Raw genomic sequence first — 14,647 nt, 5'->3', positions numbered from 1 at the left:
TAAAGTTTTTATTTTATTAAAAATACTTTTATTTGCCGACCGAGCGCCACAGTTGCTACTGTAAACTAACTATTTAACTTTTAAAGAACCAAAATGTTTAGGAATTAGGTAATTTGAGCCCTGTTTCTTTGTGACGTTACAATTAAAAACAATATCATATTGCGATGGCGCGTTTTAAAAACAATGGCAATAATTTGGGAAACAATTTAGTTAAGCTAAAGTCCCTATTTAACCAATCGTGTTCTGGTAACCTTATAACTTTTTAAAAAAATTGATATTTTTTTAAAAATAATATTAACGAAAGTTGTACAAGTTTAAAATAATATTGACCTCGTGATATTACACCAACCCAGTCTCAAGTTGTACAAGTTTAGAATTTTATTGACCTCATGATATTACCCCAACCCAGTCCCAAGTTGTACAAGTTTAAGGTGTTATTGATCTCAAAATATTACCCCAACCCAGTATCGAGTTGTACAAGTTTAAGGTGTTATTGACCTTAAAATATTAACCCCAACCCAGTCCCAAGTTGTACAAGTTTAAGGTGTTATTGACCTCAAAATATTACCCCCAACCCAGTCCTAAGTTGTACAAGTTTAAGGTGTTATTGACCTTAAAATATTAACCCCAACCCAGTCCCAAGTTGTACAAGTTTAAGGTGTTATTGACCTCAAAATATTACCCCCAACCCAGTCCTAAGTTGTACAAGTTTAAGGTGTTATTGACCTCAAAATATTACCCCCGACCCAGTCCCAAGTTGTACAAGTTTAAGGTGTTATTAACCTCAAAATATTACCCCCAACCCAGTCACAAGTTGTACAAGTTTAAGGTGTTATTAACCTCAAAATATTACCCCCAACCCAGTCCCAAGTCGTACAAGTTTAAGATATTATTGATCTTAAAATATTACCCGTAACCCAGTCTCAATTTGTACAAGTTAAAATATTCGTAAATTACTAATTAAATATTAAAAAATTAACAATTTAAATTATAAACTAACCTTTTTTTAATTCTTAAAATGAGTGTTTTTAAAATCCTGTGAATTGGAATAAAAATTTTTGGTTTTGAAAAAAAACTCGCGCATAAAAATTTGTTGTTTTTAACCCTTTATAGACGGAATTTGTTTACTTTTGATAGACAAATTTGTTAAAGGGTTTACAACATTTCAGTAAAAATGTCAAACGTTTGACTGTGACGTCACAATACTAAACTATTGTGTAACATTACGTAGTATATTTAGCAACAATGCAACGCAAATACAACAAAAATTAACAATTTACAGCAAATTTATTTTTAAAATTAATTTTAGAAAAATTTAAAATGTTGTGTAATGTCATTATTAAATATATTAAGTAAACTAAATTAAAATACTTAAACATAAAATTGCAACATTTTCAAATATTAAATTAATTTTTTATTTAAAAGCTTAAAATACTTAATTGGCAAATTAATAAAATAGTTACAATTTTTAATCGAATAAATTTGCTTTTTAATATAAGGCACATTTTTTGAACCTGTTTGGAAACTTATGACGTCATATAATAGAAATTACGTGCCCCCAAACTTATGACATTATATAATAGAAATTACGTGCCCCAAGCTAAACAAAATTAAGCGTCAAAATTTAAGCGAATTTTGCAAATTATAAATATCGTTTAAAATGTTATTTAGGCATATTTATATATTCGCAGAATGGTTTTATAAAAGCAATTTCATTTTAAGTTTCGAAAGATTTAGACAAATATAACTTTACTCTTTAGTTAAAATTATAAATATAGTAACGATATTATATATTAAGTAGGTAAAATAGTTAATTAAGTACAGTTATAATACTAACAAGCACAACTACGATCGCCCATAACGACTGCACTGCCAAATTAAATTACTTGTGTAAACTAGCAAGGTTATAATTTGCAAAAAAAATCAAAATTTTGTTTACGTTTTGTTAGAACTAAGAGTTACTTAAAACATTAAAAACTAACAATGGCCATTTTAATCGCCCTAATGACGTCATAATGTTGTTTACTTTTAATATTGGTCTTAACGTTGCGCTAAATTGAAAATATTTTTAATAATTTTAATTAACAATACTTTAATAATTGGAATTTTAAGGTAATTTGTATTTTATATTCTTATATTATTATTGTAAACAAATCTTTATGTTTAGGTTAAATTGTATGTTAAACATACAAGTTAAGTGGCGAATTTTATTCAAATACCATTTTTAAGACGCAATAAAATGTTAGAAATATAACAGCAAGATATTTCGTTATTTTTAAACAATTTATTCTTTGTTATTTTACAAACCAATTTAATAACGTAACCTTAATGTAACTTTTGTTATTTTATAATGATTTATTATCAATGTTACATGGCCAATTTAAAAACGTTATCTTGATACAGATCATTAGTTAGCCATTAACCGCTTCGAAGCGAGTTGGAAGATGCTCTCCGTCTGCTGGGGTATTTTTATTAACACCTAAGCGATTAATTTTGTATATAAAATTTATCCTCGATGCGGGAAAGTCGACTACATGACCTTGAGAAACACCCTTTACTACGCCCGCTTTCTTCGCAGTTTGGGTTATTTTTAAATATATTTGTCGTTGAATTTAGCTGCTAATTTAGTGCTGACTAAGCAGCAGTTTACGAAATCGAACTTAAGACTGTGTTTTGACCACTACACCACGCTACCTGTTTAAAAGTAATCGCTTAAACATCATCTAAAAGACCTAAAGGGGACTAATAAAATTTCAGTTTTTTTATTAATCACTTGAAGCGTTAAAATACCCCAGCAGACGGAGAGCATCTTTCGACTCGCTTCGAAACGGTTAATGGCTAACTAATCGGGTGCTTAATGTAAGTTTTGTTATTTTTGTTACTTCAACCCAGGTTACTTTTGTCAAGTTTTTATATTGTAAACCTTATAGTATCATATTAGTAATACCAACCTAAATATATTTAAAGTCAAGTTAGTACTGACAACATATTAATTATAATGTTAATATAGGAAAGTAGCGAGGATCGAACCAGGGACTTCGTGTTGTGATGCCAAGTGCCACTGCGCCACGTGGCCGGTCATAAGTTTGTTAATTAAAAACAAAACACATAACTACAATAAAACAAAACTCGACCAAACAAAATTTTAGTTAATAAATTTATTAACTTTAAATTGTAGAAAGTTAAATTTTAATGACATGACATAAAGTTTTAAGGAGAATTAACTCTAGTTTAAGATACCATTGATTTACATATATTAGTTGTTGTGTTTTACAGAGAGTTATTAAAATGCATAAATTCTTTGTTAAATTCCTGTGCTTTGTGTTTTTGTTCGCACAAGTTCAAAACACAAGAAAAGTTGTTTTAACTTGTGGAAATAATGACGTCACAATAGCGAGAGGACCGATTGGACCCCCCGGTGTTGATGGTGTTCCAGGTGCTGATGGTGTTCCAGGTGATAATGGTGCCGCCGGTGCTGATGGTGCTCCAGGTGCTGATGGTGCTCCAGGTGATAATGGTGCCCCCGGTGCTGATGGTGCTCAAGGTGCTGATGGTGTTCCAGGTGATAATGGTGCCCCCGGTGCTGATGGTGCTCAAGGTGCTGATGGTGCTCCAGGTGATAATGGTGCCCCCGGTGCTAATGGTGCTCAAGGTGCTGATGGTGCTCCAGGAATCTGCGATAAATGTCAGGAATTGCTTCTTAAACTGGAAAAGAAAATCTCTGGGCTCGAATCTCAGCAAAGGGGTATGAAATAATTTAAGTAAATATAAACAGAGTTTATTGCAACAAACTGGCAATATTCGAATAACTAGGATTAACTTTACTCGGATTTAAATTCTAATAAACTGTATTAATATAATTTATAGCTGTGCAACTTCCACATTGTAAGAGTATAACCATAAACAATGTTAATGCTATTTTAGGAATGTCGCCGTCGGAATGTAAAGGTTTTACCAACAATGCAGAAAGCGGTGTATACAACGTTATTATAAACCAAAAGATGACTCCAGTTTATTGTGATCAAACCAGAGGCGATAATGGATGGACAGTAAATATTATTAACTTTTATAATTAGTATTGTCATTTAGTTTTTTACCATTGACAAAGTTTTTTTTTTGTATATATCTTTATCCTCGATGTGAGAAGGCCGAATGCCCGACCTAAATGTAGAGTAACATCAGTTACTTTGACCCAGTCTCAAGTTGTCTTTGGCAGTTTGGAATTTTATAGATCATAATTGCCTGATAACTAAGCTGCTGATTAAGTGCTGGTTCAGCAGAAGTTCATACCGCTTATATCGCCTTACTTAAGGGCGCTACAGCATGAGATCACTGGGGATCGAACCCAAAACCTGATGTAGTGTAGAAAATGTTCTGACCACTACACCACGATGCCGGTTCGCAAATTAATAAACATTTTGATTTCAAGGTCATTCAAAGACGTTTCGATGGGTCTCAAGAATTTTACTTGGATTGGGAGAACTACGTGAATGGTTTTGGAAACATATCGGGCGAATATTGGCTTGGTAAGTCCTTGAAATCTAATTCTTTAACTTTATTATTTATGTTAAAGTTGTCTGTTGCATATAATATATTAAGACATTTATATACAGGTTTAAATAACCTTTACCAGTTGACAAAATCACGAAATTTTGAATTACGAGTTGATTTAAACTCCTGGAATGACGAAAAAATCTTTGCAAGATACAGGTAAAACCATCAGTTAAATATTAAAGTTTTATTATATAAAAAAAATTTTGTATTTTAGCAACTTCAAAGTTGGAAATCCTGAAAGTTTCTATCGATTGACCGTGGAAGGATATGATCCCAGTAGTACTGCAGGTTTGTAAAATATAATTACGTTACCTTTGATTTGTTCTATTTAATATTTTGTACAAAAAAAAGAATTAATAAATAAAGTTTTTTAAAACAAAGGACCTTTACTCTGGTACTTTGCTATAATTCTACGCTTCACAAAACAAACCTAACTTTTATTATTGTAATATTGTTCGATAACATGTCTCTATTTTAATTGTTGTAATATTTTTTTTTGTATATATCTTTGTCCTTAATGTGGAAAGGTCGAATGCGCGACCTAAACATAGAGTAACAACAGTTATCCCAACCCAGTCTTGAGTTGCCTTTGACAGTTTGGAATACTATAGATTATATTTGCCCAATATTTAAGCTGCTAATTAGATGCTGGCTTAGCAGGAGTTTATACCGTTAATAGCGCCTTGCTTAAGTGCGCTACAACATGATTTCATTGGGGATCAAACTTAGGACCTTGTGTAGTGTAAAAAGTGTTCGGACCACTACACCACACTGCCGATGTAGTTGCAACTCGAAACTAATATTTACCCGCGAAAATTTATTTTTTTATCACATACAGCAGTTTTTTTTATAATACAACACTATTCGTTCTTAAGCGCGGCGTTTACGGATAGCTCACACAAGTATTAACAACACACCCTTACCCCATAAAAACATAAAATACGATAGTGTGGTCAACCGGTTAAAGCGTCGGACCACGAGCCAAAAGGTTTCGGGTTTAAGCCGCACCTATACCACACTATTCGTTCTTAAGCTTGGCGTTTACAGATAGCTTAAACACACCAAAATGTTTTGGGTTCAAGCCGCACCAATGCCAAACTATTCGCTCTTGAGCCCAGCGTTTACAAATAGCTTAAACACACCAAAAGGTTTTGGGTTCAAGCCGCACCAATGCCACACTATTCGTTCTTAAGCGCGGCGTTTACAGATAGCTTAAACACACCAAAATGTTTTGGGTTCAAGCCGCACCAATGCCACACTATTCGTTCTTAAGCTTGGCGTTTACAAATAGCTTAAACACACCAAAAGGTTTTGGGTTCAAGCCACACCAATGCCACACTATTCGTTCTTAAGCGCGGCGTTTACAGATAGCTTAAACACACCAAAATGTTTCGGGTTCAAGCCGCACCAATGCCAAACTATTCGCTCTTGAGTCCAGCGTTTACAGATAGATCAAACACGTCATACCTACACACCCTTTACCGATAAAAATATTAAAAAAAAACTTATTCTCTTAAGAAATATGGAAAAAAGTATCACACGATTTAAAATGGATATAATTAATAAAAGCAGAAGTACAAAGCTACAGAGCCATACTGTTAACATTAATCAGTGTACCTAAGATAAAATTAAAATCTGGTTTGTTTAAAAAAGTTAAATTAAAACTTATGTAACATAGATGTTTTGTTATGCGTCGGTGGCTCCTGACACCTGATAGTCCGTTATATGCCCTAGTAGATTTAATTGATAACCTTATCGGTATTCCTTGCCCTAAACCTGATTGTAGCGTTTACTGTTTTTTTGTGGCGCCTACCAAAAGTAGTTCTGGCTTGGGTGCGGTTAGGTGTAGTTGTATTGTTTTTATACTGTTTTATTACTCTTACGTTTTTATTGCAAGTATTGTTTTAGTAGTTTTTATTGAATATTAAAAGTAAGTTTACACACCTACCGCACGTGTTAATATAAATAACAGAGTTAGCCAACTTGGTTTTTACGGTAGACCGTTAAAGCTGGGTACCTAGGCTTTACTAACTTAGGGAGATCGTCTCGTCCTAATAAACAGTTAAGGGTGAGGGTTTAATACAATTAGAACCTTTATTATATCGCCACCTTAACGTTAAGCTAAATTACGAGACGACCAAACTTTTTTTGTAACACTTAATCCATTTTATGTTCTTTTTTTAAAAATAAAATATTAATAACGAATATAAAAATAATTTTTTTTCACCCCAAATTCTTATAAAAGTTGTTTAGTTTAAAATTTTTATATTTTAGTAAATTGTTTAACTTTTATATTTATAAAGGAGATTCGATGAGTTCGCATAATGGAATGTCGTTTACAACATTTGATCAAGATCATGATAGGTGGAGTCGTGGTAACTGCGCTAACTACCGTCATGGTGCTTGGTGGTATGGCATTTGTGCTCACTCAAACTTAAACGGAGAATATCTTGTTGGGGGAGTTAAAAGTGTTCGTGGCATAACTTGGTATTGGTGGAAAAATAATCGGTATTCGTTTAAAAAAGCTAAAATGATGATTAGACCGTTGTAAAATAATCGTTAATTAATAATTAAAAACGATTTTTTGTAAAACATTAGTTAATTAATAATTAAAAACAATATTTTGTAAAATATTCGTTAATTAATAATTAAAAACGATTTTTTTGTAAAAAATTTATTTTTGTCCGTTACTAATAATAATTAAAAAAGCATAAAATTGTAAAATTATTTAGGATATAAAGTTTTTTAAGTAAATTTATTAATTATCGTAAAATTTGTAAAGCGCCTTTTCGTAGGTTTTTATTAAAAACTAATCATTATTAACATATTTGTAAATAAAGAGCATTAATTAAAATAAAAACCTTATTGTAAAATATTTGTTAAAAAGGTGTGTTTATAATTTAAAATTAATATTAATTAGTAAAATAAAGTTAAGTGAAAATTTTTTTATTTTAAACGATTATTTTATCATTGAGTAATTATTTTAACTTTTTTTTATTAAAATTTGTTAATTAAAATATGTTAATAGAATTCTGATCACATATCAAACGTCAATCAAATTTGTTTACATTTATTGTTAATTTAAATGTGATTATAATGTGTAAATAGTTGTGCTAATTATTATTTTAACATTGCTTTACCATTAAAATAATTCTGTAAATAATCTGTGTTTATATAATAAAAAAAATCAGAAAGTTTAAATATGACGTCACAAACTAGGATATTATGTAACAAAGATTAATTTAAATGGAAACAATAAAATTTAAATAAATTAAAATGTTTAAGTAAATTCTCCTTAAAATTTGTTTAATAAAATAAAACATTAAAATATTTAAATGTTTTAAACTTTATATCTGATTTATATTAAGTAATTTAAGTTAAAATACTTGAACAAAAATTGTAACATTTGCAAATATTAAATTAATCTTTTTAAAGTTTAAAATACTTAATTGGCAAATTAATAAAATGGTCACAATTTTTAATCGAATATATTTGTGTTTTAATATTACGCACATTTATTAAACCTGTTTGCAAACTTATGACGTTATATAATAGAAATAACATGCCCCTAGCTAAACAAAATTAGGCGTCAAAATTTAAGCGAATTTTGCAAATTATAAATATTGTCTAAAATGTTATTTAGGGATATTTATATATTCGCAGTAATGGTTTTATAAAAGCAATTTTATTTTAAGTTTCGAAAGATTTAGACAAATATTTTAAAAATGTCTAATATGCTAACTTTGGTCTATATATAACTTTACTCTTTAGTTAAAATTATAAATATAGTAACGATATTATATATTAAGTAGGTAAAATAGTTAATTAAGTACAGTTATAATACTAACAAGCACAACTACGATCGCCCATAACGACTGCACTGCCAAATTAAATTACTTGTGTAAACTGACAAGGTTATAATTTGCAAAAAAAAATAAAAATTTCGTTTACGTATTACTTTTAATATTGGTCTTAACGTTGCGCTAAATTGAAAATATTTTTAATAATTTTAATTAACAATACTTTAATAATTGAAATTTTAAGGTAATTTGTATTTTATATTCTTATATTATTATTGTAAACAAATCTTTATGTTTAGGTTTAAGTTAAGTGGCGCATTTTATTCAAATACCATTTTTAAGACGCAATAAAATGTTAGAAATATAACAGCAAGATATTTCGTTATTTTTAAAACAATTTATTCTTTGTTATTTTACAGACCAATATAATAATGTAACCTTAATGTAACTTTTGTTATTTTATAATGATTTATTATCGATGTCACACGGCCAATTTGAAAACGTTATCTTGATGCAGATCATTAGTTAGCCATTAACCGCTTCGAAGCGAGTTGGAAGATGCTCTCCGTCTGCTGGGGTATTTTTATTAACACTCAAGCGATTAATTTTGTATATAAATTTATCCTCGATGTGTGGAAATCAACTATGACCTTGAGAAACAACCGTTACTATACAATTTATTTTCCCGATAATTTAGCTGCTAATTTAGTGCTGACTAAGCAGAAGTTTACGAAATCGAACTTAAGACCGTGTTTTGACCACTACACCACGCTACCTGTTTAAAAGTAACCGCTTAAACATCATCTAAAAGACCTAAAGGCGACAAATAAAATTTAGTTTTTTTTATAAATTGCTTGAAGCGTTAAAATACCCCAGCAGACGGGGCGCGTCTTCCAACCTGCTTCGAATGGGTTAATGGCTAACTAATCGGGTGCTTAATGTAAGTTTTGTTATTTTTGTTACTTCAACCCAGGTTACTTTTGTCAAGTTTTTATATTGTAAACCTTCTAGTATCATATTAGTAATACCAACCTAAATATATTTAAAGTCAAGTTAGTACTGACAACATATTAATTATAATGTTAATATAGGAAAGTAGCGAGGATCGAACCAGGGACTTCGTGTTGTGATGCCAAGTGCCACTGCGCCACGTGGCCGGTCATTAGTTTGTTAATTAAAAACAAAACAAATAACTACAATAAAACAAAACTCGACCAAACACTAAAAATTTTATTTAATAAACCTTATAAACTTTAAATTGTAGAAAGTTAAATTTTCATGATACGACATAAAGTTTTAAGGAGAATTACCTCTTATTTAAGATACCATTGATTTACTTATATTAGTTGTTGTGTTTTACAGAGAGTTATTAAAATGCATAAATTCTTTGTTAAATTCCTGTGCTTTGTGTTTTTGTTCGCACAAGTTCAAAACACAAGAAAAGTTGTTTTAACTTGTGGAAATAATGACGTCACAATAGCGAGAGGACCGATTGGACCCCCCGGTGCTGATGGTGTTCCGGGAAGCTGTGATGACCACCAAGAATTGCTTCTTAAACTGGAAAAGAAAATCTCTGGGCTTGAATCTCAGCTAAGGGGTATGAAATAATTCAAGTAAATATAAATAGAGTTTATTGCAACAAACTGGCAATATTCGAATAGCTAGGATTAATATTACTCGGATTTAAATCCTAATAAACTGTATTAATATAATTTATAGCTGTGCAACTCCCACATTGTAAGAGTATAACCATAAACAATGTTACTGCTATTTTAGAATTGTCACCGTCGGATTGTAAAGGTTTTACCAACAATGCAGAAAGCGGTGTATACAACGTTATTATAAACCAAAAGATGACTCCAGTTTATTGTGGTCAAACCACAGGCAATAATGGATGGACAGTAAATATTATTAACTTTTATAATTAGTATTGTCATTTAGTTTTTTACCATTGACAAAGTTTTTTTTTTGTATATATCTTTATCCTCGATGTGAGAAGGCCAAATGCCCGACCTAAATATAGAGTAACATCAGTTACTTTGACCCAGTCTCAAGTTGTCTTTGGCAGTTTGGAATTTTATAGATCATAAGTGCACAATAACTTAGCTGCTGATTAAGTGCTGGTTCAGCAGAAGTTCATACCGCTTATATCGCCTTACTTAAGGGCGCTACAGCATGAGATCACTGGGGATCGAACCCAAAACCTGATGTAGTGTAGAAAATGTTCTGACCACTACACCACGATGCCGGTTCGCAAATTAATAAACATTTTGATTTCAAGGTCATTCAAAGACGTTTCGATGGGTCTCAAGAATTTTACTTGGATTGGGAGAACTACGTGAATGGTTTTGGAAACATATCGGGCGAATATTGGCTTGGTAAGTCCTTGAAATCTAATTCTTTAACTTTATTATTTATGTTAAAGTTGTCTGTTGCATATAATATATTAAGACATTTATATACAGGTTTAAATAACCTTTACCAGTTGACAAAATCACGAAATTTTGAATTACGAGTTGATTTAAACTCCTGGAATGACGAAAAAATCTTTGCAAGATACAGGTAAAACCATCAGTTAAATATTAAAGTTTTATTATATAAAAAAAATTTTGTATTTTAGCAACTTCAAAGTTGGAAATCCTGAAAGTTTCTATCGATTGACCGTGGAAGGATATGATCCCAGTAGTACTGCAGGTTTGTAAAATATAATTACGTTACCTTTGATTTGTTCTATTTAATATTTTGTACAAAAAAAAGAATTAATAAATAAAGTTTTTTAAAACAAAGGACCTTTACTCTGGTACTTTGCTATAATTCTACGCTTCACAAAACAAACCTAACTTTTATTATTGTAATATTGTTCGATAACATGTCTCTATTTTAATTGTTGTAATATTTTTTTTTGTATATATCTTTGTCCTTAATGTGGAAAGGTCGAATGCGCGACCTAAACATAGAGTAACAACAGTTATCCCAACCCAGTCTTGAGTTGCCTTTGACAGTTTGGAATACTATAGATTATATTTGCCCAATATTTAAGCTGCTAATTAGATGCTGGCTTAGCAGGAGTTTATACCGTTAATAGCGCCTTGCTTAAGTGCGCTACAACATGATTTCATTGGGGATCAAACTTAGGACCTTGTGTAGTGTAAAAAGTGTTCGGACCACTACACCACACTGCCGATGTAGTTGCAACTCGAAACTAATATTTACCCGCGAAAATTTATTTTTTTATCACATACAGCAGTTTTTTTTATAATACAACACTATTCGTTCTTAAGCGCGGCGTTTACGGATAGCTCACACAAGTATTAACAACACACCCTTACCCCATAAAAACATAAAATACGATAGTGTGGTCAACCGGTTAAAGCGTCGGACCACGAGCCAAAAGGTTTCGGGTTTAAGCCGCACCTATACCACACTATTCGTTCTTAAGCTTGGCGTTTACAGATAGCTTAAACACACCAAAATGTTTTGGGTTCAAGCCGCACCAATGCCAAACTATTCGCTCTTGAGCCCAGCGTTTACAAATAGCTTAAACACACCAAAAGGTTTTGGGTTCAAGCCGCACCAATGCCACACTATTCGTTCTTAAGCGCGGCGTTTACAGATAGCTTAAACACACCAAAATGTTTTGGGTTCAAGCCGCACCAATGCCACACTATTCGTTCTTAAGCTTGGCGTTTACAAATAGCTTAAACACACCAAAAGGTTTTGGGTTCAAGCCACACCAATGCCACACTATTCGTTCTTAAGCGCGGCGTTTACAGATAGCTTAAACACACCAAAATGTTTCGGGTTCAAGCCGCACCAATGCCAAACTATTCGCTCTTGAGTCCAGCGTTTACAGATAGATCAAACACGTCATACCTACACACCCTTTACCGATAAAAATATTAAAAAAAAACTTATTCTCTTAAGAAATATGGAAAAAAGTATCACACGATTTAAAATGGATATAATTAATAAAAGCAGAAGTACAAAGCTACAGAGCCATACTGTTAACATTAATCAGTGTACCTAAGATAAAATTAAAATCTGGTTTGTTTAAAAAAGTTAAATTAAAACTTATGTAACATAGATGTTTTGTTATGCGTCGGTGGCTCCTGACACCTGATAGTCCGTTATATGCCCTAGTAGATTTAATTGATAACCTTATCGGTATTCCTTGCCCTAAACCTGATTGTAGCGTTTACTGTTTTTTTGTGGCGCCTACCAAAAGTAGTTCTGGCTTGGGTGCGGTTAGGTGTAGTTGTATTGTTTTTATACTGTTTTATTACTCTTACGTTTTTATTGCAAGTATTGTTTTAGTAGTTTTTATTGAATATTAAAAGTAAGTTTACACACCTACCGCACGTGTTAATATAAATAACAGAGTTAGCCAACTTGGTTTTTACGGTAGACCGTTAAAGCTGGGTACCTAGGCTTTACTAACTTAGGGAGATCGTCTCGTCCTAATAAACAGTTAAGGGTGAGGGTTTAATACAATTAGAACCTTTATTATATCGCCACCTTAACGTTAAGCTAAATTACGAGACGACCAAACTTTTTTTGTAACACTTAATCCATTTTATGTTCTTTTTTTAAAAATAAAATATTAATAACGAATATAAAAATAATTTTTTTTCACCCCAAATTCTTATAAAAGTTGTTTAGTTTAAAATTTTTATATTTTAGTAAATTGTTTAACTTTTATATTTATAAAGGAGATTCGATGAGTTCGCATAATGGAATGTCGTTTACAACATTTGATCAAGATCATGATAGGTGGAGTCGTGGTAACTGCGCTAACTACCGTCATGGTGCTTGGTGGTATGGCATTTGTGCTCACTCAAACTTAAACGGAGAATATCTTGTTGGGGGAGTTAAAAGTGTTCGTGGCATAACTTGGTATTGGTGGAAAAATAATCGGTATTCGTTTAAAAAAGCTAAAATGATGATTAGACCGTTGTAAAATAATCGTTAATTAATAATTAAAAACGATTTTTTGTAAAACATTAGTTAATTAATAATTAAAAACAATATTTTGTAAAATATTCGTTAATTAATAATTAAAAACGATTTTTTTGTAAAAAATTTATTTTTGTCCGTTACTAATAATAATTAAAAAAGCATAAAATTGTAAAATTATTTAGGATATAAAGTTTTTTAAGTAAATTTATTAATTATCGTAAAATTTGTAAAGCGCCTTTTCGTAGGTTTTTATTAAAAACTAATCATTATTAACATATTTGTAAATAAAGAGCATTAATTAAAATAAAAACCTTATTGTAAAATATTTGTTAAAAAGGTGTGTTTATAATTTAAAATTAATATTAATTAGTAAAATAAAGTTAAGTGAAAATTTTTTTATTTTAAACGATTATTTTATCATTGAGTAATTATTTTAACTTTTTTTTATTAAAATTTGTTAATTAAAATATGTTAATAGAATTCTGATCACATATCAAACGTCAATCAAATTTGTTTACATTTATTGTTAATTTAAATGTGATTATAATGTGTAAATAGTTGTGCTAATTATTATTTTAACATTGCTTTACCATTAAAATAATTCTGTAAATAATCTGTGTTTATATAATAAAAAAAATCAGAAAGTTTAAATATGACGTCACAAACTAGGATATTATGTAACAAAGATTAATTTAAATGGAAACAATAAAATTTAAATAAATTAAAATGTTTAAGTAAATTCTCCTTAAAATTTGTTTAATAAAATAAAACATTAAAATATTTAAATGTTTTAAACTTTATATCTGATTTATATTAAGTAATTTAAGTTAAAATACTTGAACAAAAATTGTAACATTTGCAAATATTAAATTAATCTTTTTAAAGTTTAAAATACTTAATTGGCAAATTAATAAAATGGTCACAATTTTTAATCGAATATATTTGTGTTTTAATATTACGCACATTTATTAAACCTGTTTGCAAACTTATGACGTTATATAATAGAAATAACATGCCCCTAGCTAAACAAAATTAGGCGTCAAAATTTAAGCGAATTTTGCAAATTATAAATATTGTCTAAAATGTTATTTAGGGATATTTATATATTCGCAGTAATGGTTTTATAAAAGCAATTTTATTTTAAGTTTCGAAAGATTTAGACAAATATTTTAAAAATGTCTAATATGCTAACTTTGGTCTATATATAACTTTACTCTTTAGTTAAAATTATAAATATAGTAACGATATTATATATTAAGTAGGTAAAATAGTTAATTAAGTACAGTTATAATACTAACAAGCACAACTACGATCGCCCATAACGACTGCACTGCCAA

The sequence above is a fragment of the Corella eumyota genome, chromosome 2 (genome assembly GCF_963082875.1).
Source record: "Corella eumyota chromosome 2, kaCorEumy4.1, whole genome shotgun sequence".
NCBI lineage: Eukaryota > Metazoa > Chordata > Ascidiacea > Phlebobranchia > Corellidae > Corella > Corella eumyota.
The sequence above is the reverse complement of the archived record's forward strand: the minus strand, read 5'-3'. Positions refer to the sequence as shown.